General features: G+C 36.3%; 1 protein-coding gene across 20 annotated transcripts in view; it reads left to right on the top strand.

Moving 5' to 3' along the window:
- Positions 1-27,443, top strand: part of MAP2 (microtubule associated protein 2) — a 280,028-nt gene that overhangs the window by 117,207 nt on the left and 135,378 nt on the right. For 7 of the 20 annotated variants that reach the window (XM_032403354.1, XM_032403430.1, XM_032403372.1 and 4 more), the window contains exons 1-2: positions 17,942-18,251; positions 18,528-18,595. The gene's annotated coding sequence lies outside the window, so the exon portion shown is untranslated. Of the gene's footprint in view, positions 1-17,939; positions 18,252-18,527; positions 18,596-27,443 lie in introns of those variants that run through there. The other 13 variants (XM_032403392.1, XM_032403382.1, XM_032403316.1 and 10 more) reach the window with 6 other exon arrangements.

Below are 27,443 nucleotides of genomic sequence, written 5' to 3'. Positions count from 1 at the left end.
TTAAAAAATGAAACAGTCAGTTTGAAAAATGATGAAATATAAATGCGTGATTTCTGCTTTTACCATTCTTACTTTATTTAGTAGGTTCTAAAAGAACAGTGTAATTTAAAGAATTCTGAATTTTTTAAATTGCAAATATCTAACTTCTGTTATTTTCCCCAGTGGATGGTATCACCCATGTCACATTTAAGGAGTTAGTGTTGTGGCATCTTCGAGTTTCTCTGTGGGCAAATTGTTGAGGGTTTTGCTTCCTGTGACTTTATTATAAATAAAAAGCATACCTAATTGTCTATATAATTTCACTGTTAAGATTCACACTAGGAATATCATTTTATTTAATTTCCAGGCTTTCCTGCTTGTAGTGTATCTCTCAAATTAAAACTTTTTTTTATGGCATTCCCCTATGAGATCATAGATTATGATAAATTGGACAGAGGACAGAGACTGGTAAACAGGTGATGCTTAGCATCTCATTAATTCCCTGGAAGGAAAGCAAAATAGCCCAGATGTCCAGGAAACAGCAGTTCTTTTCTTTTTAACTGCCAGGACTATGGTGGCAAAGGGAGGGATGAGGATGGAGTAAGGAAGACACACTACAGAGACCCAATGGTTTTACAAGTACTTTTTTCATAGGAAGCCAGGCTAACAATGGAGAGGAACAGAAGACATGTGATTGTATGCTCTACATTGGAATGTCTTTTATTTTTCTATTTGTGGTTTTTGTATAAAACTCAGAGAAGGGATGTTGAATACCTATGTGTTTGTTTGGGCAGGCTGGGCTAAGCAAGGAAGGTGATTGGGTTTGGTAGTGCTCTGTTTCAGCTGTTTTAAGAATTCCATCATTGTCCAATACTGAACAAAAACGGCTACTGCTATAAAGAAGTCAAAACATATGCAGAAAGATTTTAGGCTCTTGGAGAATCTCATACCAGATTGTCTAGTTCATGAAAGTTCTTCAGCTTACTAGCAGTTTGTCCTTGGGTAAGTTATTTAACCTCTGTCTCAACTTGCTTACCTATAAAATGGAAGTAATAAAATGACCTTCCTTATAAGATCCTATTTTATGTGCAAATTGCTTAATATAATGTAGGGAAATACTCAGCATCCAACAAACATTAGCTCTTATTGTTATTATTTACATATGTTGAAATAGAAATATTTCTATTTCAATAGAAATATTGAAATAGAATATTTCTGTTTCAATAGAATATTATATCTATTCTAATAGATATTAGATTATATTATTTAATATAATATAATATAATTATATTATATTTTATATATATCACTTATCAGTATTTGAAAATTTTAAAATAATAATTTAAAAAACTTAAAATAAAAAAATTTAAAATAATAAAATATTTAAAATAAAAATAATTTTTAAAATTTAAAAAAAACTGGATTATTTCAAATGGATCAAATACTTAATCTTCAAATCAATTTCCTGGCTTTATTTTGTTATAGATTTATTTAACTTCCTTTCTTAGAGGTGTAATATTTTTAGACTTTCAATGCCTCTTATTACCTAGGTCCACCAGCTCCATACAGGACATACTGACCAAGTACCCACTGTGGCCAGCACTCTACTAGATGCCAGGGATACAAAAATATAATGTGATATTTATCCTCAAGTGGCTAACTCTGGTGGGGCCGACCATTATATAAATTAAGAAATGTTATTTGGTTTGATAACTACTATTACAAGATAAATTGGAGGTATCAAGTCGGGAAAATTAAGGAATTTTTTGTACTTTAGAGTCATGACTGATGAGCAGATGTTCCCCAAAATTAACAAAGCTGCAGTGAACTTTCCAAAATGAAAATATGAAATAATTTTGCTTACTGATCAGAAGTGTTTTTAAGAAAGTATGCTTTAACTTTAAAGCAATCAACAAATGTGATTCTGGAGATTATATTTTGGAATTTGTCATAATGTCCAAGGCTCTAAGTACTAGTAATTTATTTCCCCTGGGCATCTTCTACTTTAAAAGAATAAAATTTTCCACTTTCAACTGGAGTACATGAGTCACAGAGGTACCTAGGCACTGGGTGTTTCCAGCTTAAAAGACAGGTGATGCAAACGGCATCAACATGAAACACCGAAAAACCAAAACTGTTGCCTCAGAAGACCAGCGGTGATTCCATACTGGCTCCAGTACCAAAATACAGAGTTCTTTACTTCTTGTCTTTTCAACTAACTTAAAATATAAGGCAGCTTTTAAAAATTGTCATTTAAAAAGTGGAATCTTTAATGGTTATTCATACATCTTAGAAAATTAAAAGATTAAGAAATAAGTTACCAAAATTGTTTTTTGGATTTCCATTGCTCCCTGGATATCAGATTATCCATATTATGCATATTATTGATGTGGACTCATTGTCAAAATTTCCAGCTGGAGGATGGGGATGCCAAACATTAGCCTTTGCGAGGTCTTTGACCGTCTCCCTGCTAGGAACAGTTTAGATTATATACAGAGTGGATGAGAATACAGAGAAATAGAATGTAGGGCATTTGCTGTGTGTTTTGGGTTTGTTTTGTTTTAGAATGTAGTTTTAAAAGCATACCTGCAGCCAGATATGAATTGAGTGCATATCCAGTAGTTTAATCTACCTGAATTTTGGTTTTCTGGTTTATAACATGGGCATAACAATAACTACCTCATAGTTGCTGTGAAGATTAAATAAGTTGATATAAATAAATGCTCAAAAAAGTGACTAGTTCTTAGTACACCCCTGATAAAAGTTTCTCATTATTATCTATAGAGACCCATGGGAACAAGACCTTTCAGAGGCCATCTGAACCCAGTTTGGGACTAAGGACATCTGCTCCCTGTCCTCCCTATCTCATCCTGGAGTAGTTTTCTAGATCATAGTAGAATCCTTTGGGTTTCTCAAGCTAAATTCCAGTGGGCTGGAATTCACAAGCTCTGAAATCAGTCTGAAGCTTTGTAGACCATGTTCACGTTAACTTACTTATAGGCCTACTCCCCTGTGGGTGCTGCCTGTGCTGTCCCCAAATTCTCGATAGAGGTTTCCTAATCAAGGTAAAACCCCGTGAAAGCTAAAGTCATGTTGTGCTTTCAACTGACATAAATGTGTCTCACTTTATGGTTGCTTTGCAGTTGAAAGAATAAGCTTTTTTCTGGGGCTCCAAGTTCACAAGCATCAAGTTCAAAACTTGCATTAGTTGATAGAAATATGACAAGAATGGTGAAGGCAATGTTATAATTTTATGAGCAATATTTGTAGATTTTATTTAAAGTATATGTCGTAAGTACAATCTTGGAATCCTCTTTCTGTCTTCATTTGGCCCTTAACAATCAACGTGAAACAGAATAATTAATCTTAAAATGTCCTTGATTAGAGCAATATTTTTTTTTCTGGCTATACCTGTTATTACTGATTGTAGCTAATGAAGAAGGAATACTAAGAACCCCTGTTGGTTTCATTGGCACAAGAGACAAATACCTTTGCATTTGGTGAGCAAACAACTTTTCTTTTTTTTCTTTCTTTCTTTCTTTCTTTCTTTCTTTCTTTCTTTCTTTCTTTTTCTTTCTTTCTTTCTTTTCTTTCCTTCCTTCCTTCCTCTGTGGTAGTGTTTTTTCAAAATGTATTCCATGAACCAATGGCACCAGAATCACCTGGGGTGTTACACAAATACACAGTGGACTCTTGGGCCACCTCTAGACTTGTTAATTGACAATGGTGAAACCCAGCATTTAGCACAGGTCTGTGGAGTCCAGAAAAAATGGTGGGAGCTATAGCCACGTTCTCCACTTTCACAGCCTCTGCCCCATAGATGGTACTGGGAAGAGAGATGGCAGGATTCACTTCATAACCTTGCAGGGTCTCAAGGTTTCACAACCTTTTGTTGGCCGTGGTGATGGTGGTGGTGGTGTTTTGAACCACAGTTACAAAGAATTGAGTTCATGATCTTCATTTTTGGGGACACATGATCATTAGAACAGGAAAGTTCCTTTTCTTTATTCACATTATTTAAAATTTTTCTTTTTAGCTCTGATCTCCATTTCCATTTGCCTCTCCCAAATACCCTCATTGCAACATGCCTAATAAATATTTGTCTTGGTAGAGATACTGTTCTGTTTATGCCTTTTTCATTCAATATGGTTGTATGTTCACTTATTCCAAAGCTTCTAACAGCTGTGCAGACTCCAGGATTCCTCCTACCTCCTTTGACTGTCCATGCCCCTCCGTTGTCTTCAACTCTTATGGCATCATGAACAATGAGTTCAGCCACCTCACACAGGTTCACCACTTGACCAGTTCACTTGTAATCAGGCCTCAAGAATATTCTCACCATTTCCCTTTACCTGTTATTAAATCCGACTTTAAAAATTATTCTTCATTGATGGTGTCCTAACAAGCTGGCTAGATAACATGTATTGGAAAGAATTGCAAATTCAATAGAAATTGTCTTTAAATTGCATTGTAGAATGAGTTATATCTGAATTTCCTTTAATCATCTATTTCCAGCTGTGATTTATAACTTCTTTAAAAAAATCGTATCATAACAACAAAGCTGTTTTCTTTTTCTTACATTCTTGCGATCTTCCTCTCTGGGGACTTTAGCTCTTTGTTTATTAACTCTAAGTTACCTGGAATGCATAAGAGAAAGTCACAGATCCATTCTCACTAGGACAAAACAGGTGTCCTATGCTAGAGGTCATTATATGCAATGTTACCACAAAGGTCACAATTTAATGTTATTTTCACTCATTATTTGCCTATGTGCGGTATCAGGGGCTCTTGATCAAAATGCTAACCTTGAATCTCTTCTTTGGCTGCACAGATGTTAAAAATAAAAGTTTTCTGAGCAAAGATATTTTACGTAAGTAATCAAGCACTTAACCTAAAGAAGAATGCCGTCAGCCAGTCAATCGTGATGAAATACTCTTTGTTTTTCACTCTCCCTCACTCAGAGATGGCTGACTGCTCACCTCTAGACCATAGGCATATTGAGGGTGACATTCTCTCTTTCCAAGATAATCCTCAGGATAGGATACACTTAATTTATGCTATTGATGGGACAGCTTCTGAACTGAGCTGATTTGCATATCATCAATACATGTAAGTCCTGAGTAGAGGGCCAGCCATCCAAATTAAAATATTCCCTGTTAGGGACTTGCTGTGTCCAGCAAATTCTGGAATAATGCTGATTGCAGGTGGTGGGTGAATATTGATTCTGTTCAAGATTTATAAGGCTGCATTGGAGGGCACATGAAACTTAAGACTTCTTTGGAACAATGTCCCTGTTTAAAACTACTCTTGTTCAGACCCAGCTGGGCATTCAGTAATGCCAGCCACTGAATAAGATCTTTCAAGTGCCTCAGCCCGCCTCACCTGTCAGACAGGCTCACTGATTTATAAATGAAACCCTGTTTGCTTCCAAAGCTCTTGATCTTCTAACTCTTCTCTACCCTTCCTTCCCTATTCTTACTTTTCCTTCTGATTTGCGTGTCTCAGCCCTCCTAACACGTCACCAGTTTTTATTTACTTTTTTCCTTCAGTTGATGCACAAATAGCACTGGGTCAATCTTAGCATTTCTGTGCCATTTTATTACCTTTGCTCCCCTTCACCCCCACCCCTTTCCAAAGTTTTCCCCTGTTGTAAAATAAGTTTCTCTTTTGTTGTACTTGGCTTTTAATGGAATGTCCTGACTGCCAATTACTCAAAGCTTTCCCTTTCTGTATTCTTTATGCCACTTAATACAGGCTCTACTTCCCCTTCTCTCATCAGCCAATCAATCAATCCTGCATCCTACTGAGCACTTCCAAATTAAAATACAAATTCCGAGAGACTTATAATCAGCCATTGCCATCTAGAAAAAACCTTTCATTGAAGTACCACCTGCTCTTTTCTAATGGGGCGTCTATGTGCTCACAGGTGTCTCAGGAGAAGGTTTCTGTAAGCTGGGCATTCTCTTCCCTTGTCTTTATTTCCTTAGTTCTACTGAGTTCGAAATAAATTGATACCGTGCTGGAGTATTATGTACAATGACCACAAAAGCTTATATGTTTTTCTCCCCATTTCCAATTCCATTTTTTTTCTGAGTCAACACCCAAGAAACAAATTATTTATTCTGCATCAATGTAAAAAGAATCTACCAGATATTGTAGAAAGAAAATGCTGTAAAACACGTAAAGTCTGCCCTCAACTAAAATGAAGCCAAAGACTTGGGTAGAGAAAAGTTGTCTAAATGGTTCCTTAAATATTTTCCTGTTTCCTTGACCATGCTCCCCATGAGTTTGGGGTTAAAGGAGAAGGAAGTGTTGGAAAGGGGTAGACAAAGCATGGAGAATGGGAGAGGAAGACAAAAGCACACAAGAGTGTGGCAATTTGAGAAAAAAGTTAGTGTTCTTAGGCATGTGGAAATTTCTCTCCCAGACAGATTCATTGGCTCAGATACTTAGAATGGCTGCTTCCGCAGCCATTTGAAAAATAAGTCACAGTAGATGGATAATATCTAGAAAAAAATTGAGTTTTTCCCCAACATACTAAGTTTCATTTTAATTTAAACTCTTATTTCTTTAATTATACATTTGCTATTAGAAACAAAGGAGGGGGAAGCCCCAGAACTATGGAAAATGATAGTATAAATGTAATGTAATTTCAAACATTGCCATATAGAATTCTTCCCACATGAACTCTTTCTAGCCAATTTGATGGTACTGTTGAGAAGGATTGTCCATATATAGACATGGATCATGTCTAATATTTCCTTTTAATTTAAAAACCAGTATATCTTTTATCTAGAGTCTTTTGTAGCCTAGAAATCTGATGGTGGGATGAAACATAGAAGTATTCCCACTCTCCATTCCAGTTCCCCTTTCTTTTAACAAGGGGTTTGGTATTCATAATCTATATTCTCTAATTCTAATCAATAGGAGGATTTAGGACTTTAGTGCACATTTAGATATAGCATTGGATTTATTCTAAATGTTCAAAGTTTGTTGTCCTGCCAAACTGTTTTATTTAAACTATGTTCAAATAACTACTTGCATCACTAGTTAATTCTCTCCTCTCATCTCTGATGTAGGAACAAAGAAACTGTATGTGTATTGTCTGGTGGCTGTGATCGTAGGGTAAATTCTCCCCTAAACAGCAGAGAGAATAAATTTGGATTTCATAAGTTTTTGGAATGTGGATTTGGGCTATTCACAAAATAAATTTTGTTAAAAATATATACATTTTCAGAAATCATTCCACATATGACATTGCATTTATTAAACCATCACAGTAGACGTTTTATGATTTGACCTGGAAATATTTAACGCTGAAAGAAAATGCTATAAGAGCTTGTAGAATTTAAACCTTTTCAGAATAATCTGGTACTAATGTTAAGGTTAAAGACTGCCTAATTCAAAAGGATTGGTCTCTCAAGAATTGCTAGCACCCCAATTCTACGAAGTTGCCAAGTATTGAAGGAATGAAAAAGGTTTAGAATATTGAGATAACAATTTTGAAAGCTTGGAAAGCAATGACCAGCATAATTCCTTTTAACATTTTTCAAAAAGAAATCAGGATTTTAGAACTAACGTCATGCAATGCAGCATTTGATTTTTTGGCATTTGACTTTGTGCCATTATTTATTCTTCAATTAAATCGTAATGGTCCCATTTTGTAGAGACATTCAATAAAATAAAGGTTCATTTCCTGCTTCCAGGAAGATCAGCCAAGAAATTCCTAACTCCTGAAGATGATTCTGCTTGACAGTCTGTTAAATGAAAATTTCATTGAGTGAGAATTCCTCAACACTAAATCTCATCATTTTCTTCCATGGTTTCCCATTTCTCCTATAAATATGGATTTCCTATAAGCTGGTTGTATGTAGTGAAAGAAAGCAATTTGTATCAACTTTTAGATGATTGGAAAGCTAAAGATAAACATGCAAGTTATAACTAAGGATTCACAAGCATGTAAAAAAATGCTAGAAGAGTTTTTATCAAAATAAATAATAAACAAACAGATAACTATTTGTAAATATCTAAAGAGAGAGATGTACCTAACATGGCTATAAATGTGTTATAAATGAAAAGCCTAAGACTTGTATATTTAAATAGTTAACCAAGACGTAAAAATAAATAAAATAATTACACCATGTGTTTTGTCAAGTTATTTCTGAAACTAGTGATTTCTACAGATTTTGTCAACTGTTTCAACTCAGACTTCAGATTTTTTAGGAGATAATTCATGCTTTTTATATGAATTTTAGTGTTATAATTGTAATCATCCATTCATGCATGCATGAGTTCAGTGAATATTCATTGTGTGCCGATTACGTACCAAGCCCAGTTCTAAGTACCTGGGGATATTAGTGAACAAATGAGGAGGCAAAGAGTTTTGCCTTTCTGGAGCTTACAAATGAATGAGGAGAGACAGGCAATAAAGAATAAGCACAATAAATAAGTTATATAGTGTATTAGAAAATTATAAGTATTCTGCCAAATAAGATAAAGGAGATTGGGAATGGGAATTGCAGATTGCAAGGGTCAAGTTAAACCTCACTGAGAAGATAATATTTGAGGAAGGACTTGATGGAGGAAATGAGTTATTTGAAAGAACAGTGTCCCACACCTAGAATTTAACTGCAAATTGATTCAAGTTAATTTAAACAAGACATGCATTTGCATATGATATTGATATAATGTTTTCTGATGTAACCTTTAAGATTAACCATGGTATTCGATTATTCCTACCTTGATATAATAAAATGAGGGTAGTAATTGACTATGTAAGACAGGTATTTTACTGTTAAATCTATACTTCTAAGACATGTTAATTTCAACAAGAGGTTTAAAAACATACAAAATAAACTCATACTGTCAAACAATGAAGTTCTTCAAAAACACATGAACATATATCCCATGCATGTTGCTCTTCCAAGATTAGACCAAATAGATAATAAAATTATGTCTTCCTTCACTATAGGAAGGCTTGTGTTCACATATATACATTGTTTCTATATGAACTGATAGAAACTGAAGTAATTCTGAAAGTAAAAATGTTTATTTCTAATACTATCTCTTTTATGCACACTTAGACTAATAGAGTCTGTCTTTAAAGTACGTGCCCTGGAAAAATGGAACATTGTTAATTCTATGTTTAATTTATCTCCTCTCTTCTGATGACACCTTAGAATTGTTAGGCTGAATTACAAACTAATGAACTCGTAAGTCCAGGGATTGAATTTCTGCTTCACCACTTACCAGCTGTGTGCTTGGCATATAACTAAACCTAATTGGGACTATTTCCTCAACTGTAAAATGGAAGTTCATAACTCTCAGAATTGTTGAATAAAACAATGTGTTGAAAGAAATTGGCACATTATAGGTACTTATTAATATTAGAATTGTGTCTTATGCTTTTTTAATTGGTCAATATTAGAATAAATAAATAAATATAAACAATATAAGACCAGCCCAAGGCCATATATAATATCAGTCATTATGGTGTTGTGGGGATTTTGTTTTCTTTGATATGGTGGTGATTCTGACAAAGCTAAGTGCTTCATGGCACTGTGTGGTGGGGCTGTTCTGGAAGCCTTCATAAAAGAAGGCAGAACATTAAATGGACCAAAAAGGATGTGTAAGATTTGGATTGGAAGCAAAGAAGTAGATGATTTTGAAGTAAACTGGTGATTATGGTGGGCATCAAGGGGCAGGGGATTTGTGTGAAAGGGACAGTATAAAAAGCACCTTAACTGTCCATGCTTTTGTCATCATAGTGTAGTTCAGTGTGTATTGCTATAGACAAGTACTTTCACATGTTGCTAAATTTCTAAGATATACATTTTACTATATAGTTTTTTTACTTCAGTTTCCTATTTATTTATTAAAAGCCCATGTAAAATGTTCTCTCCTGGGGCACCTGGGTGGCTCAGTTGGTTAAGCTTCTGACTCATGATTTCAGCTCTGGTCCTGGTCTCAGGGTCATGAGATCGAGCCCTGTGTCAGGCTCTGTGCTCAACATGGAGTCTCCTTGAGATTCTTTCTCTGTCTCCTTCTGCCCCTCCTCCAGTTCACGCTTTTTCTCTCTCTTTCTTTCTCTCTCTCTCAAATAAATAAATCTTTTTAAAAAAATGTTCTCTCCCTTCTAAGGAATATATCCCCCTCACAGCTCATTTATTTAACAAACACATAATCTTCATAGGGCCTTCGCTTATGCAGCCATGGTTCCGAACCTGCGTATGTATGTTCAGACCAGAACCCTTTTGCAGAATCTTCACTCTAGATCCTAAAATGTGCTGCTGTAAACAAAGAGTTTCTAAACCAATGGCATCATAGTATTTTATTGTTATTATTATTATTATTACGGAGGTATACTCTACCTTAATATAGCACATACATCTCAATTGTACACCCCCCAACTGTCACAAGAAGGCCTTGTACTTCTTCTTAGTCAATTCTACCCTTTGTTTTAGTCCCCATAGACATAAACACTATTCTGACTTCTATTTCTGAACATTAGTTTTGTCTGTTCTTGAATTTCATATGAATGGAATAATATAGTATGTACTCTTTTGTGTCTGTTTCTCTTATCATGATGCCCATGACATTCATCTATAGAGTTGCATGCAACAGTAATTCTTTTTCATTCTATTTTTTCAGTGTACTAATCCATTTTGTGAATATACCATAATATCTTCTACTATTGCTGAGCATTTGAGTGGTTTCTGATTTCATGATATTATGAATAAAGCTAAGAACAGTTTTTTAAAAATGTGTTTAGGTAAACATATGTATTCAGTTCTCCTGGGTATATACCTTGAAATGAAATTACTGGCTGATAAGGTAGACATACATTTTACTTTACTAGAAATCACCAAAGAGTTTTCAGAAGTGTTCACACTCATTTGTACTCCCACCAGCCATGTGTGAGAGTTTCAGTTGTTCTGCCATTAAAGCTTTTTTTTCAACATCTGGAGAGTGTTTTATTCCCAACCTAGTTCTTCGAGCATAATGAGATTATGACTTGATGAATTGAACCTGTAATTATTTTTCAGAATTGCAGTTCACATCGCACTGTTTTTAAAAAAGAAGTCCAGTTCAGTTTACTTTGGTGAAAGTATGTGAGCGGAATAGAACTTTGGGCACTGTCATTTCCTAAGCCTTCCTGGTAATGGCATACACAACCTAAATATGGCCTTGGAGCTAGCTATTTCACTAAATTGCAGTCAAACTGTATTTTGAGTGCTGACAATGAGAAAAACTTCTCTCTCTCTCTCCTCCTCTATTTACATCATCTTTTTGGCTTCACCTTGATGAGTGAAATAAGGACATTAATGGAATAAAGAAAAACAAAAGTGGGGTGCCTGGGTGGCTCGGTTGGTTGGGCAGCTGCCTTCGGCTCAGGTCATGATCTCAGGGTCCTGGGATTGAGCCCCACTTCGGGCTCCCCACTCAGTGGGGAGTCTGCTTCTCCCTCTCCCTTTGCCCCTCCCCCTACTCGTGCTCTCTCTCTCTCTCTCTCTCTCAGATAAATAAAATCTTAAAAAAAGAAAAAGAAAAACAAAAGTACCCTATTTTTAAAACTACCTGTGAAAAACTTCCTGTGAAATATGAATACTTCTGAGATTAAAAATGGTGCATTACCCAAAAATAATTTGAAATGTATGTTGTCCTTATATTTGGATAAGAATATAACTGAATTTTAGAAAAAAAAAATCACCACACTAAGATTTAAAATGAAATCGTGAAGCCAAACTCTGATCATGATGACTCAGAGGATTAAAGCATGATACAAGAGCAATTGGAAAGTAGTCCAGTTATCTTGCCTTACTCCTCACCCTCCTTGCTTGGAATATATTCATCCTTCCTGCTGCAGGACAAGTCTAATCAGAATCACAGTGAAGATGGCAAAGATGACCATGGGTGACCCATATGTCAGTAGGCTCTTTCCTTCTTTATAAACATACCTCATTTCTTTTTTTGTTTTTAAAGATTTTATTTATTTATTTGACACAGAGAGAGACAGCGAGAGAGGGAACACAAGCAGGGGGAGTGGGAGAGGGAGAAGGAGGCTTCCCGCGGAGCGGAGAGCCCGATGCCGGGCTCGATCCCAGACCCCGGGACCATGACCTGAGCCGAAGGCAGACGCTTAACGACTGAGCCACCCAGGCGCCCCAAACATACCTCATTTCTGATTCATTCTTTATCTAAATTCAGTGGAAATACTGAATATCCTGGTTTAAAATTTTTTTCTACTGATTATAAGTGTAAGAGATAGTTTAAATATAAAATAAGGCAAATAATTAGAGGACTTGAGGCCTAGATAATAACAGTTTATTTTCAAATTTTAAATAAGTAAAAAATCCAGCTCAGTAGCATAAAATACCTAGTGAAGGTTAATGAAAGATAAAGTATACAACAAGCTAATGAATATAGTTCATTCTCTTTAATCATAACAAGAAGAATTTGGGGCAGGAGTCAAATGATTTAAAGATCTTATTGGGGGAGAGGGATTTTTGTCCATCTACAATATATTTGTTCATTATCTGCTCTCAAAATCCTATATATGAGTTTCTCAAGATATTGGTTATTTATTTTTTATAAAGGATAATTCAGCCTTGTTTATGCTATTAATTTTTGTAGTTTGCCACGAAAAACCTAAGAAAACCATATGAGTAATTTAGATAAATTTATCCTTTTGGTGCTTAGTGATTGTCTTTTAACTCCCAACAGTTGTTATTCATCCCAAAAATCAGGAATCCCCTAAAGCATAGGTCTTTCACTGATGATACTACATTGACTCTATTTGCCCATGCATTTTAGAATATGAGATCTAGAGAGTTACTATTGAATTTGTCAAAGAATTCAAGAAACATTTCTAGAAGATTTTCACATCCTCAATGAATCATAGTACCTCATGGCCTTAAAAGATATCAATAGTTTGGGGGGCTATGCTTCCCATAATTTGTAATATTCTGGAAGGTGCCACAGATTAGATTTGAAACTTGTTGTATTTTAATTAGTGGCCATTGAACACTTGCCCTTGCTTGGAGACTGGGACATTTTGTACAGTTCACTCTACTCCATTCTGCTTCCTTTTATAACTTTTCCAGGTATTAGGCTGAACCACAAGAAATTGCCATTTTATAGGTTAAAAAGTAATGGAATTTCAACATTTCATGTAATTCAGACTGATATGCTAGTTGTGACATTTTTCTTTCTTCTTTTTTGTCTGTTTGACCACAGAATACTTTTTTTTTTTGCATTAACAAATGTTTATTAAATCTTTATGTTAGGAACTGGGACTCTTACTATCGATATATCCTCTTCCCTTAAGCACATTTACAGTCCTTTTGAAGGGATAAGCAAGTAAAGCATCAATTAACTTTAACTATGGTGGCTTTGTGAGCAGTTTGATTACCTGTGATTAGCAGGAGCTCAATCTGCAGACAAAACACCCAAGTTTTCTAGACTTCCCTTGAAGGAGTATACCCCTGGAAGCGGTATTTCCCCAGGTTTTCCAGGTATTCAAGTCACCTTGAGCACACAGGTATCAGGCCCATCCCATGGAAATTCTGACTCAGTAGGTCTTATAGCGGGGAGGGTGCTGGGCCATAGAGTCTGACCACAGTATGCTTTTGAGGGGACAAAATTTGTTGGAAGAAAAGATGCCATCTGTGGTAAATAAGGCAAAACAGTGTGCAGTGAATATGAATGTCATAATAATTTGTAAAATACCCAGATAACTGCTTATATTTAAAATGACAAATTTAAGAGTATAATATAAAACTGTTATTATTTCTATTATATCTAATTATTATTTCTATTATTAATTTTTTAAGTACAAAGTATAGTAAATATAGTCAGTTTATAAAAAGCCACTTCAGAGGTGCCTTGGCTGGCTTAGTTGGTAGAGCATGTGAATCTTGATCTTGGGGTTGTGGGTTCGAGCCCCACAGTAGGTGTAGAGATTACCTAAAAATAAAATCTTAAACTTTTTTTAAATTAAATAAAAAGCTGCTTCTCAGCATTTTGACCACAAGGTAATATTGATTTATTAACTATTCTCATTTTATTTAAATAATCTAAACATTAAATGTTAGCATGTTTAACACCAATATAAGCATTATTTATCAAATAAGCTCTTTCTCAGCATTTAAGAACTGATAGTCCCATGCTAGGTACTTTGCAGAATTCAAAGAAAGCAGGAGACAAGTCCCTATTTTATTTTATTTTATTTTTTTTGACAGGTCCCTATTTTAAATAAATGTATATCCTTTAATGGAAATAACAAAAAATATTGATTCCATGGGAAAATGTGATTTATAATACAAATAAAATACAATATTCATAAGGAAGACTGAATATATAGAGCAAGGAAATCAATATGAAACACAAAGACTTGTCTTGTGCTTAAATGCTTCAATTCATCCACTAATGTGATCTTCACATTTAGTCATTTAAAAAAATACTTTGAATGCTACTATGTTCCCAGCCACTGTTTTGGGTGCTTTGGATACACCAGCATCCCAAACACGTAAAGATGATTTCCCTCACGGACCTAGCAGAGGGAGGCAGGTAATAAATAGTAAACATAATAAATACAAGTCTATGGTGTGATGGAAGGTGGTGAGTGCTGTGGAAAGGGAAAGAAGGAGCAGGGATGAAGGGTGGTGGGAGGGACATGGTTGCAGGTTTCATTATCGTAGTCAGGAAAGCCTGGGCCGGGAAGATGATTCTATAACCAAAGACTTCAAGGAGGTAAGGAAGAAATACCGCCATTATTCATTCCTAAAAAACTTCAAGAGTGACACACAAATACATAGGCCAGGATATTGAGAGAGTAAAACTAAGGGTCTTCCAGAAGAGCCACAGGGCTGAGCTAACTGAATTTGGGGATATAGTTAAATCAGATTCTTAAAGATCAGGATCCGAGATGCAGCAGATTGTAATACAGGGGCAGAGACATAGTGGGTCATCAAAGTGAGAGAAAGTGTCAGCTTAGATTCTTCTTTATTTTTATGACCCCTCCATTGTAATTAAAGTTCCTATAGAAGGAAATGTTTTTCCCGCATACCTGGAACTTATCAAGTGTTTGAAATATATGTATGTGTGTCATCAAAACTGGCTAGATGAACTGATGAATGGTACTAAGCCAAGGTCTAGAATATTGTCAAAGAGAGAAAGGATAAGGAAAGCAGTACAGTTTAGGCTCATAAGCATAAATATAAAAAATACAAAAAATCATGAAAGGCTCTCAATTATCTGCCATTTTGTATTCTTAGAATGTAATTAAAGGGAAGAATTATATAGTGCTTACTATACAATGGACATGTTAAAGTAACAGTTCCTTCCACTAACAAAGGAAAAGAAAAAAAGAAAAAGGAAAAAGAATTTACCAACTCATTCTCAGTGACGAAGCAGGTCTTCTCAAATAATGACTCCTGAAAAAGTATTAAATATTTTTGAAGCTTCACTATTTTTTTAGACTGACCAGGACCATTATGTGTGCTTTAGGAGATTCTGACAAAATATGATTTATGTTTCAAGAAATGACATCATTTGTGCATTATTTTTTGTGTTCAGAAATGAACACCATATTATTAATAATTTATATAACATATTAGAACATTTGTTTTGAAAAATAACTTTAGTGTCCAAATCACTGAAGAAAAATAGACATTTAACAGAGAGATCATATTTAAGGAATGCTTTTTGGAAGAGAAGAATCCTAACCAGTATGTAAGATTAACTGAAATCTGAAATCTCCTGTAATTTTACTAGGGTAATCACTTTTGTAAACGTGATTTCTTTATTTGATAGATGACGTACTGGGGGCAGAGAACAGTAGTGGTGGCCGCAACTTTATTTTAGACATCAGAAAAGTCAGTCTGATCCTACCTCTGGATGAGTTAACCTAAAAGCAATGAGTCATAACAGCTGAATATTGAAAGAACATTTTACGAAGGAAATAAACACAGCGCATCAAGGTCAAAATCCTAATCACAATTTTTGCTGACTCAGAAAGATTTTAACAAATATTGCGCCTCCTAGTGGTTGTTTTTGAGTGAATGCTCTCTTAATTTTTTTTTTTTTTTTTTAACCTGGGCTCCCAGTTTTCCAGTTTCATTATTTTGGGTAACCTCATGAAACTTCACACTGTCTATTAACTAGGAGGAACCTTGGGAGGACAGCTCAGTTTGATTGCCCGATTTCATGCTTGCAGAAAGAACGATGCCAGGGATGATAGAGTGCCTAGTATATGATGATTAAGTTCAGGCTCGGCAAGATAGGATCACAAAAGGGCCATCATGCTCAATTCGTCTGATTGCCGGGCTGGAAATGAAAGAAAAGCAGTGACATAATTACCCCAGATTCTTCAGACCTCCGATACAGTACAACACAGATATTAAGCAAGGCTAGTCTCAGAATTATGGAACATTTTGTAAAGACGAAGATCACTGCTTTAGCAAATAAAGGAAAGCTCACAAAATCAAAGACAAAGGATGATTTTGGAATCGTTTTTTCTTGCACACGGAACAGGAGGGAGCGCAGAAAGAAAATCACTTGGTGAAAGAAGAAAGCAGGGCACCTAAGTCAGAGAATGGGGATGGTGTGTCTGCTGGATCACCAGCCTGCTTTGTGACCTTGGCCAGATTCCCTGGGCCTCAGCTTTCTCACCTATGAAACAAAGGGTGTGGACTAGGCTGAGTGGTGTTCCTGAATCCGGGATATGGACAGAGGCAAGGAGAAGTAGGAACCATCTCATACAAAAGAACCATAATTTGAATATTTATGAAAGCAGAATTAGCTCATGATCAAAAAGTGGAGAAGAAAGGTGGCTAATGGAGAATGTAAATTCATCTTAATGCGCTCAAAATAGAGTGTAAAACTGATAGACACAGTTCTTTCCAGAAAGCAAAGAATGAAGCATATCACTCTAAATTTCCTCCCCTGGAGTCTCCTTCCCTTTTCTCCATCATTACCTTATTTTTCTCAGTACTTTCTGTTTCCGGTAACCATGGTGATGCTCCCTCCCAGCAACCTTCTTCACAGCCGGCCCTTTTGGTATACATTGAATTTTGCTCCATTCACTGATGCAGGAAGCTAACAATGCTGTAAAAATTAATTAATTTATTAACGTTTTTCCCAGCCCTTCTGTCCGGGCAATAAATTCAGGGAATTATTCCACATTTAACCTCCCTACATAAGGGGCACTGTGAAACAGGGATATTCAGCTGTTAATTTCAGTTGCTAACATAAAGGGGGTACTGATTATGCCAGAGATTCAATTCTCTGCCTTGGCCCTCAGGGACTGTAAGGTCCCAGTACCCAAGCTCATTGCCACCTCCTTTCGCTTCTGTCTGTAAACGGAATAAAATAGATTGCCCACAGAAATCACACATCAACCCTGGTTTCCTAATCCTCTTTGTTTTTTGCTGCATTCTCCCTTGTAAGGAAAACATTGCCAAATGTGTAATTATCACAGTTACAAGGGGATTGAATTTTCCCTAAGAAAATACAAATAAATATACGCATTTTTCTATTGGGCACAGATATTTATTTTGGAATATAAATAAACAATAAATAAACAAACAATTTTGGATATTCAGTTTTTAAAATATCATAATGAGCAGCCAGTGACAGAGCATCAGACAATCTCTGATGTCATTAATGTAGATAATAAATATTCCCATAAACTACCATTTATCATGTCCAGTTTGTGTAGCCAGATTTATTTGTAATCCTATATTATGCTGGGAAACTCTCTATTTAAGCACAGTGTGTGTGTGTGTGTGCGTGTGTGTGTGTGCTTGTGTGTGTCTGGCATTAACACAAAGGAGACCAGATGATGACATTCATAGGCTTATAGACTCGACTCCTGGGGACACACTTGGATGGAGGCAATTAAAATGCCTGTCAGGCATTTGATACCAGAAGCCCCTATGGTAAACCGCTAAATCATAAGCCAGGGCTGCATCTTATTGTCAGTGAATGATGGCGGAGCTGGGTGGCTTGTCATCATTCTCGAAAATTCTGAGGCTAGTGAGCTCTCTCTCCCTCTCCCACTCGCCTTATTTTCCTTTTCGCCACTGCGGGGACTTTTTCTAATTTGCAGCTTCCCTTTCCCCGACACACACAGAGAGGAGCTGGTGGCTTGCAGACTGCGTCTGTCTGGAGCTAGAGAGCTAGAGCCAGCCCGTAGAGATAACGCTCCGGGGGAAGGATTCTGCAGCAATCCTCAAAGGCTAGACTTGGGTGGTATCGCTGCATATGCACTGGTAATGCTTCGGGGTTTTTAAAATTTTTATTTCATTTTATTTTTAATCTATTTTTCAAAGGATTTGCTTTATGTGGTCTCAAAGTAAAATGCTTTAAAGTTCATTATCGAGCTTCCCAAAAATTCGAGTACTGCGTTATTTGTATTACAGATCTCAAGACATAGATTTATTATCTGGATTATAAAGAATGCATTTGCTTACTGGTGAGTTATGATTTTCAATATATAGTTAACAAATCTGTATATGTATTTTTTTTCTTTTGTTTTGTTTCGGTAGATTCTTCAGCTTGTTGTCTCTAACCGAAGAAACATTGATTGGGAACTACTCATTCAGAAAATTAAAAGGTACCGCATGTTTTGTGTGGTTGTTTAAATGAGGGGAAATCAGGGAGGATTTGGAATGTTTTTATTTAAATTAATCTCTCTATGGTTGGTCTTTTATCTGTAAGCCTACATTGATCATTGTCTATACATGTATGATTTCCCAAGCAGAGAATGCCATTATCCAAGGCTGTTTTGGTTATAAGATGTCTAAGGAATTATGTCTTCTGCCTGGGTTGCAAGTTGTTAACAAATATCAATATGTCTGGCTTATTTTTGGATTTTTATTATTGTAGCAGCTAAAAAAAATATCAAAAATTCTCTATCTTAATGAAAATTCAGTCATTTAAATTTAACAGGAATATACTAAAGTAATGATTTTATCTGAGGGAATCTTGCTAATAAGTGATGTTTTTAAATGGGTAAATGAAATGGCTTGCCCTTCCCAGGTAGAAGGAGTGCTAGAGACGAGAGCCTAAGAATGACTCAGTATTGTTGGGTTTTGTGAATAAAATATTGTAACTTCTTCACTGATGCTTTAGTCTTTAGCACCATATTTAAAGGCTGAGGTTGTTCGTTATTAAATGAACTGATTTTGTATATGCTTTATCGGCATAAGAAAGTAATCCTTCATCTTGCCATGGAAGCAGTTGAATCCATTGATCCTGGGCCTTCTGCCTTACATGAAAAATATTCATTTTCAAATTCAGCATCAGGATGTATACTGATTAGAGATGGCAGTTATGGGTATTACCTTTTGTTTAATTCTTTAAAGTTACCTTTGACTTCAACGTATACTCATGTCAACAAAAGCTACATTTGTAATTTGCCTTCAAAAAATGGAAGACATTTTCTGCCCTGCTGAGAAGATCAATAACATCTTTTAAATCTTTCTTTGGCTTCACATAGCATTTCCTCTCAAGCTTATCAGCCCAAAATATGTTATGCAGTGAGGTTAGTTTTTTTTTATGTACTTTAAAAATAGTTAAAGTTCAATGACTGATCCTGAAATACCAGAAGGCTGTGAGTGTGCACCTGTGAGTGTGAATATTTGTAGCAGTTGAAGGAGACGAATGCATTGTCCTTGTTTAATTTTCTCTGCAGTGTGTAATTATGAGAACCTTAATTTATTCATTCCACAAGCACCTGCTAAGAGCCTTGCCGCTGTGGGTAGGTACTGTGGGAGAGAGGGAAGGGGCAGCTGCCACTGTCACCACCCTTCCAGAGTGTAGGCAGTATCGCATAATATTTTTGCACAAGAGAATGAATTCATTAAAATAAATCAGTGTGCTCTAAAAAAGGAAACTGCATTTATTTCAGATATTGAACCAAATCGAATAGACTAGTCTCAGAGATACATGCAATATATTGCATTTTTTTCCTTAGAAATTACTCAGTGGAATCAGGTATGAAATCCCCAGAGAGGACTTACTTTCCTCCTGGATATTGTAAAACCCTTGGGACTATCCTCTCCTTTTAGGTTCCACTCAGAGTAGGTGAATACGTTTCATATTTGGTGGAAAAAAAAATCTATTTGGCATTTTCCCATCTAATAAAATCCACACAGTATATATTTTATGTGAGAATCTGTTTTCTAATCCCCAGGCTCGTTTAGCAACTCATTATATTAATTTTGAACGATGGGATATTTATGTGAATTGGAAAAGGATGATGTTATTATCTAACCACTAAAAAAATGTATTCAGTATATTGTTAATAGGAACTAATCAGCTCTGTTGAGGTTTATCTGGGTATTGGAGAAGTGGCATATGACCTCACCAAAAGTCTCTTGGTGGCTAAATTTTCTAGGACCATTTTAAATTTATCTAGGGGTGTGTTGACAGATTTTGTGTAATAAACCAGAGTTTATTGAAATAGACCGTTATGGCGTCAATTCAGAATTGAATTTGACTTTTGGACTGTGAGTGAGTCAGGGATCTGTATCACGGTTTTGCTAATCAAACTCGTTTTGACATTGGTTAATTATTTCACTCGTATCTTCAGCACATAAAATAGTGCCTGGACCACAGTAGGAGTCCAACAAATATTTATTTAATTATTTGATGGGTAAATGATTCATCAGCATTTTCCCCCGTTACTTTTTTGTTCTTGTTTTTCATGAGATTGCACACTATAAAACAGATATTTGGTACTTTTTTTTTTCCAGCTACCCCAAATATTCATTATATGTCTTTAATAATAATTAATTAGATAATACCAGGTAGAAAATCAGGAAAACCATATGTGAAAATTTCTCCAGCTATATAGAAAAGGATTTTTCCAGTTTTAGGTTAAGATGGAAAGAATTTTTGAAGTGTCCCTTTTCACTTTTATCAGGAAGGGAAAGAAGCCAAACTGCAGCATGAGTTTTGCTTTGTGGATGCTTCCTAAATACTACTCCCAAGCTGGACATTGTTTATTGCTCTTCATGTCTTCAGCCAAGATTTTGCTGCAGCAGAGGGGAGGAGGCCTTCTCTCTCTCTCTTTCTCTCTCTCTCTCTCTCCCCCTCTCTGTCCCTCTGTAATACTAGAAATGATGTCATAGTCTTCTTAAATGCTTTGTTGCTCATTATGGACTAGTATGACATCATTTCATAACGTATAAGGAAACTTCTAGAGTCATAATAGTTTTAGAGAATGCTATTTTTTCTTGTTGCCATTTATTTGTATTAATACAACTATAATTTTTTGTTATTAACTATATGCTGGATGATATCCTAAGCCCTTAACTTATGTTATCTTGTTTTAACTCTCTCTACAATCCTGGGAGATGGGTATGGTCTCCATTTTATAGATGAATGAATGGAGACTCCAGCTGGGCAATCAACACAAGTCTGGCCCAAAGTTCTTCAATATTAACCACAACATACTACATTTTTTTTCTAGTAGATTTTTTTGGCTCATAGCCATTGCTTTAATATTTTATTTATGCACATGATATATACTGAAATAAGGTTAAAACAGTATGCCTGCAGATACTTGTTTTTATATACTTAAGTTAGGAGTAGATATATCTTAGAATATGTAACATAATATTCAAACTCTGCTATATATTATATTTTTAATATGTATTTTATATTTAAACTGAAGAACTTTATTCTTTTTTTTAAAGAACTTTATTCTTTAAGGAGGAATATCAGAGATAAATTAGGAAGTTTTAAAACAAATTAATTCATAAAGCGCTCCTGTGTCATCATGATGAAGGCGTATTACTAAATAGCATAATCTATATAAGGAAATTAGCCAGAGAATTCGAGTACTAAATAGCATAACTTGATGCCATATTTTGCATTTTTTTTTAATTGAAATAATAGCAGAAGTTTCAAATGACCGAAAAGAAATAAACGAGCAGGGAACAGTATGCAGTGTGCGTACTGTGTAGTAGGCAGATACCACATTCAACCTTAAGTATGGCTAACTAAGCCACAAAAATAACTGAGGGCACTAACAGTTACACAGATGGGTATTAAGATGCTCTACTTGCAAAGGCTTATATAGAACAGGACACTTTTGGAGCTCAGTTGGTTGCAGCAGAACAAAACAAAGAAGTAGCCTCAAGGCTCATTGGTACCATAAGAGACACATGAATAATTTCTTAAGGGACTTCACTGCAGGCCAGGAGTACTAACAATTGAGAAGAGACTCAACAGGACATATTTCATGGAGGATGGGTTTTTGAGGTGGAGGTTAGGGATGAAAAGACGGATTCAAGGGAGAGATAATGCATGCATGAGCTCCAGGAAGAACAAACATTAGCAAAGAGACCAAAGAAAATGAACATGCGTGGAAAGTGTAGACTGATCTCATTTATATTCTAGAGTGCAGGGCAGAAGAAGGGGGTTCTTATAAGGTAAGGATGGAAATAGTATTCAGTCATACCATATAAAATGGCTAGTATTCTACCCTTTCTGAGCTACAAAGTAAGAATCCATTCAGTTCAACCCAATACATGTGAATGGGGACCTTAAATACCAACTTGAGGAAATTATTCAGTATTTGATGAGAAGCTATTGGGTGTATTTTGCATAGCAGACCACTCTGAACTCTGTTTTCAGGTGACTTACTTCATCTCTGTGTGTGAGATGGAGTTGTGGGTGAGAATATATTGAAGAAGACATCACTTTGGAAGCTCTCATAGGATAAGCCAGGAAATAATAAAGGCTCAGAGAGGGTGTTGACAGTGGGCATAAAAAAAGAGGTCATGAAATTGAAAGATGTTTCTGAGCTCAAAGTCATAAGCAGAATATAGCAACTGCTTGATTGGTAGGAGGAATGAAAAACAGAAGGACTCAGTGCTGGCTCTAACATTTGAATTTGATAACTAGAAAAATGAGGGGAGAAAGGTAGCTAAAAGCTGCTTGAGGAAAAAGGCTCTCTTTCATTTGTCTTGCATCCTAGTCTCTTGCAGACTGCCTAGGGCATAGTGGACAGCCAATAAATGCTGACCGAATGAGGAAGGGAATAAAAAGTCAAGGGGCAGGTTTAGGCCATGATGGGCTGGATCTGTAGGCAGACTGGTCTGGTAGATGGCAGATCACATTGGGCTAATACTGAGAAGAGAAATTAGGAGACAGGATGTGAATGACATTACCAAGAGAGAAGAGAAGAGGACCACAGAGAACACTCTCAGCAGTACCCACATTTAGGATGTAGAATAAGGAATTGACAAAGTTAAAGGAAGAACTCTTTTTTTTAAAGCAAGGAAAAAAAGAGGACAGGTGAAATAATAGAAAACAAGGCTAAAATTCAAATTCTGCAGAAAAGTTGAAGAGTGAGAATAAGTAAAAGACTGCTCAATATATTATTTACTTCAGTAGTGTTTTCTGTTATAAAAACAATAAATCCACATTTTGTAAAATTTGTCAAATTTGGAAGAGTGTAAAGGAAGGAAATAATAGCTATCCATAATTATACAAGCCAGAGATTATGGTTAACACTCTACCTGTTTAGCTTCCTTCCTTCCATCTATTGCATTTAAATTTTCGTAACCAGGATCAAAACAATACAATTTGAATTCTGCCTTTTTTTTCCACTCAGAGTATCTTAAGCATCTCAAAACATTTTGCCACCTGCATAATATTCTTTTATGAAGACATTGGGTATGTTTGTTTCCTCTTGTTTCCCAGTTTTTTACTATCATCTTCATGCTGTAATGGAATGGAATATTTTACTCTCACATGATATTTCACATTATTTCCAGGGGCTATTTCGGAACAACAGAATCGCTGTATTTTATATTGTCATATTTCTGGTCAAATATAATTTGATGGTTTCGAAATCAGCCTCACCTTTCCTCCAACCAAGGGGATCTAGGATGACGTTAGCACCTGACATACGCCAGCCTCTGTGACAGGCACTTTAATTATCACAGTGACCGCAGTGACTCTATACATTCTGTTCTCTCCACTTAAATGAAGAAACAGAGACTGAGACATTTGCGCAAGTTTCAGGGCTAGTTTTGAATCTGGGTCTGACTCCAAACCGGTCAAATTGTGGGGACAGAAGCAAATTCTTGAGAAGTGAATGAGTAAATAAGGATATGAAAGCAATAGGAAAACCTATTTAAGAGGTCTAGGACTCAATGTCGGGCAGTGGGACTTTACTGTGAGTAACCTGGAAGTCCTAAGCTGGAGGGGGGGCACATAGAGAAGAGGGGGTGTAAGGTATATAAGCAGAAGAAGGACAACATAGAAAAGTTCCTGAAAGAAAGGAGACAACACAGATGAGGATTTAGGCTTGGCAAACAAAATTCGTCTGACCTATAGATAAAAGCAAGAGAAAAGAGAGTGAGACTTTTCTAGTGGTAAAGAAAAGATATGGCGGGCCGGGGGGAGGGGGGGTGGCTACCTATCACCTGGACTTCATCACAGACTAGAGGAAAATCCACTTATTCATTCTGTGAATATTTATTGAACACCATTTTCACATCCTTTTCCTGCCCTAATGGAACTTTATTTCCGGGGGGGGGGGGGGGATAATCAGTGGGTGAACAAATAAAATTAAAACATTACTCAGGCAGCTATGCAGAGAATGGATGATAAGATGGTAAGAGTAGACACTGGGAGATCAGCTCCTCAAACTTAAAGCCAAGATCAATCAACTGGGGATCCCATTAAAATGCAGATTCAGAATCATTCGGTGTGAGGAGGGGCCTGAGAGCCTCCATTTGAACAAGCTCCTAGGTAATGTTGATATGGCTAGACAGTGTGCCATGTCTTGATCAGCAAGAGGTTAGGAGGCAGATGTCCAGGCAAGAAAAATTAGAAAGGATTGGAGCAGTCGTTATGAACAAGTCAAACGGGAACCCTTCTTTCTGGGCAGCAACACCACATACTTTCGCACCTCTTTGATGGTGAGAGAGAACTATCTCTTTCTTTCTGGCCTTTTTCAATTCCAGCCAGTTGTTTTATGAAGATCCATTGAACAAGCCCTAATGAGCTACTGGCATTTCAATCTTTCTGCCTATGCTCCATGTTTACTATGCCATCTAATGAATTCTCGTGGCTCAGGTTTGGGGGTGTGTTTCCATATAACACTCTGCCAGTTTCTTAACTGCAGCTCTGTTTCCCTGGTTCGTGATTTCTTTGAACTTCTAACCTCCTCTGTGCCTGGGTGTTCAGCACAGTGCCAGCCTGCTAAATTCTCTGTCCCCACCCCCAACACTTGACATCCCTCCTGTCCCACTGTGCTTAGTGGCAAAGCTTCTGGGTGTCCACATCTCATCTTCTTGCCACCCAACTCCTCATACAAGCCTTGGGGGACTCTACTTCAAGCCACAGGGGACTCCTGAGTATTGAGGATAGTCTGATTTAAGGAATACATTTTTTCCAACAAAATCATTTCTCTTTGGTGGAATGTTTTTGTTGGTGGCAGCAACCTGCATTCCTTGGAGGAGAGAATGTGTGTGTTTGCAGATGATTAGAGTGTTCAAAGGGGCTAAGGGTTCACAAGTAGCCTTGACAGACTGGAGGGATGTTATCTTTCTGCCTCCACTGGAGGGATGTTATCTTTCTGCCTCCACCACGCGGCTCTTAGTCCTCTTCTATAGATGCAGGAACTTAGGAGCATTTACCTGTTTGAGTCCTCCCACACCACACCTTGCAGCTAAAAAATACCTAAGAAAATAAGCAATCAAATAAATATGGCATACTTATCCATCAAGGAAACACCTTAACTGCATATCAAACATTTCTGATGTTCTCACACTTACTAGCACATCTCCCTTGTTTAAAGGACTGCTTCTATCTCTAGATAGAAGCCATACCTATGACCAGATCTGTGGTCTTTGTCACTGTAATTTTGTCATTTGGTGCTTACTTGAACAGCCAGGTAGATGTGAGCAGTGTCAATAGAAACTTTGAATTTAAAATTCCAGTGAAATACTAGTTTTCATATGAACAGAAGTCAACTTAAATTGATAACCATATTTCTTCAAGGAGAAAACTTAGGAAGGCACTTGGGGAAAGAAGTCAAGTCACAGGCATCTTTGCATTCACTATGTTGTATGCTTAGAAATGCCCTTGTGGGGCGCCTGGGTGGCTCAGTTGGTTAGGCGACTGCCTTCGGCTCAGGTCATGATCCTGGAGTCCCTGGATCGAGTCCCGCATCGGGCTCCCTGCTCGGCAGGGAGTCTGCTTCTCCCTCTGACCCTCCCCCCTCTCATGTGCTTGCTCTCTCATTCTCTCTCAAATAAATAAATAAATAAATCTTTTAAAAAAAAAAAAAAAAAAAAAAGAAATGCCCTTGTGCATGTGCCATGTTGAAGCTAAGAAAATGAGTGTTGCACGCATGTGCGCGTGCGTGCGTGTGTGTGTGTGTAACTGTAGTCTTTCTATAGTGGACAACACTGGTCTTTGCATAGTCAAACTGGAATTGGTAAAATACCCGGAATTCGAATACCATGCCTATGCTTTTTTGACATTTAGTCAATAGTTAAGAGTCTCAGAGTAGCACAGGATAACTTCTGGTCTTCTTGACAAATTCTCCTTTTCTCTCTCAAAAAAAAAGTTTGAATCAATCCCTTTTTTTGTAGATTCCATTTGGGTCTGCCTCAGATGGTTCGAATTAACCTTCCTTCAGATTCTCTCCTAGTGTTAATGACTTTGGATTATGACTATTTAAAGCAGCCGGATGTTCATTGATCCACATCTGGCAATTGTTAAAACAAAGCTACTCTATTTAACACTTACAACAAAAATCTATTTATTTACAATGAATAGGAACTTAAGAGATGAGGTGTCTTTTCAGGAAGATCTTACGTTTTATTTGTAATGTGAACAATGTTTCTACTTTGTGTTCTTTAAAAGTATCTTCTTGTTCATTGTAGGATTTTCTCATGGTAAGATTTCCTGGTTGTATATACAGAATAAGATACAACATGTAGGCATTAAGGATTCTCTCAGTGCCTAAGAGCAGCTAATTAGCATGATTTTGAGCATAGCTGCAGGTGAATCTGTGATATTGTTGATTCTTAAAAATAACTAGACTGCCTTAAATAGTGGGGACAGAAATCCCTAAAATGATTGACTTTTAAGATTACATTGGTAGTTGAGGAAATATGACATCTAACAATGGAAAAATTTTAAAATGATACAAGAACCCATAGTCCTGAGTCATATTAACTGGTCAAACTGCTAAACTTCCTCTAAAAGGTGGTGGATAGTTCAATACATCATAGGGAAGTAACAAATATAATATATAGTTTAATGTGTGCATGCATTTTTAGTTGTTTCTTATGTTATGCTCACAAAAAAGGCCCAAGATGTCAACTTTGGTTTATAAAATTATTGAAATAATCTAACCAGTGAGGAAGTAGCATTTAGACTTTATGAAAAAAAAATTTCTGTACCACTTTTTAAGTCATACAAAGCAT

Source organism: Phoca vitulina, unplaced genomic scaffold (genome assembly GCF_004348235.1).
Source record: "Phoca vitulina isolate PV1807 unplaced genomic scaffold, GSC_HSeal_1.0 scaffold1, whole genome shotgun sequence".
Classification (NCBI taxonomy): Eukaryota; Metazoa; Chordata; class Mammalia; order Carnivora; family Phocidae; genus Phoca; species Phoca vitulina.
The sequence above is the reverse complement of the archived record's forward strand: the minus strand, read 5'-3'. Positions and strand labels throughout refer to the sequence as shown.